Source organism: Diadema setosum, chromosome 1, assembly GCF_964275005.1.
Source record: "Diadema setosum chromosome 1, eeDiaSeto1, whole genome shotgun sequence".
Taxonomy (NCBI): domain Eukaryota; kingdom Metazoa; phylum Echinodermata; class Echinoidea; order Diadematoida; family Diadematidae; genus Diadema; species Diadema setosum.
In genome coordinates this window covers 1557282-1559368 of record NC_092685.1, presented here as the reverse complement: position 1 = coordinate 1559368, position 2087 = coordinate 1557282, and positions in this window count along the sequence as shown.

Genomic DNA, 2087 nt, shown 5'->3' with positions numbered 1-2087 from the left:
GCAGATTTGATTGATTAATGATAAAGAAAGATTTTTTACTTGTTATGGAGAACGGGAAGTGTGGGATTTTTATGTACAAGATTTCATTCATGTTTGTTTTTTGTGCACTTATCGAGGAGTGGATATTATTCTTTATATATTTGAAAATTGGTACATTTGTTTACATGAACACTCAAGTAAAAATATTTAAATGTACTCCTTGACACGAGATTATTATATTGTGAGTATATAGATATATGTATACATATTTGTTGTGAGTATATATATACATATATATATATATATATATATATATATATATATATATATATATACATATATACATATATATATATAATATGTAATATATATATATATATATATATATATACATACATATATATATATAATATGTAATATATATATATATATATATATATATATATATATATATATATATACATAAATATAACGTTTATATAGGGGTTTAGGATGTCAATTTGTTCAAATGGGCACCATTCTCCTCTGAAGTCCCCAGGGGGTCTAAATCCCTCAAATTAAGGAGTACATGTATTCAAAAATACTACTCTCTAGAACCAGAAGTGATAAAGCTGAGTGAAATCTATGAGTTAGTACATTACTGACTGAAGTTTCAAGTTTGTTTATTGCAGATCCAGAAGGGAAGGATCCAAATGTGGCCTAAATTTTACATTTTCTTGAAAACAAGATGAAGAATTTTCACCAAAGTTGGTAAGTAGCATTCTTAAGAGGATAGGATCTCAGTTTGCTCAAATGGGCACCATGCCCTCCTTGGGGGGACCCAAAGAGGCCCAAACCTCAGAAATGAAGGAATATTCTATTTGTTTTCTCTAGAAGCAGAAGCGATAGAACTTAAAGTCTTTTTTTTTCTTCAAACTGCACCGCCAAACTTTCTACGTACAACACACTTGGCAGGTATTTTTACCAGTGTAATTAAATATGCAAATGGCACCATGTCCCCTCAAAGCTGCCCCCAGCCATCCCCCCCCCCCCCCCCAGTTTGCATTGTTCTGAGGTAAGAGTCTGCAGGAATGCATAGAAGGTGAACTTGCGAAATACTCAGGTGGTTACCTATCCTATCGAACTTTGAACAGCGACTCTACACTTTGGTCACTTGAAAGAGCAATAGAATTGGTCTATCATTGTTCTGATTAGATTTCTTTGCAGTCAGTAGATTCCATCAATTTGAGGAGGTCCCCATTCTCAGCTTGTAAATGTCATTATCCTCGACAAACAATGACTAAATGAATTTATTCTTATGCTTGGTAAATATATAGACAGGAAGGTACCATCGAAAATATTGACCTGTGATATATCCAAACAGATGTAATTCGATTAACTGCGCACACGTACTTACACCAGGGAGGTGCTAGAGAAGGAGAGGCAACTAAAGCTCTCCTTTGAAGTCATGCGCGACACCGCCGAGAAGTTATGCGTTCAACTACAGGTGTTACCCATGTGCTTTGACAAAAGAGAGCATCAATAATCAGGACTAGCGCTCTCACATCTTGAAATATTTGCTCCTACTGCAATTCGCTCTCTCTTTCAATGTGATGGCAACAATGAATTCGTGTACCTTGAATTGGAGCAGCGAATCAAAATGCAGTGTAAAACTCACAATTTTAACAGCAAATAGTTTAAAAACACGCTGGAACACGCTTTAACGGAGTACTTTATTTGAAAGATCAAAATATCCCCTTATTAACAAATAGAAAATTAACATGCGGAAATGTGCGAATTATAGAAAAAAATAGGTTTTAAAGAGGGCCTAATTTTCATTTCCTTTCGATTTGCGAATTACGAAGAAACTAGAAATACATGTTAATAATATTGAATTCTTTCCTAAACTATTCTAAAAATCAATTCGAGTATTTCATTTAAAATTTTGCGGTGAAATAAAGCTTGTAATTCAACGAAAGGTGAAATGCGTTCTTCGTCTCCGAACTTCGTCTTGCAACTAGAGCGGTGCCGAGCATGACTTCAAAGCGTAATGGAATGCTAGACATCCCATTGTAACGCCTTGAACCCAAACATGTGTTTGCATGAATTACGAAGAGTTGCCACTCCAT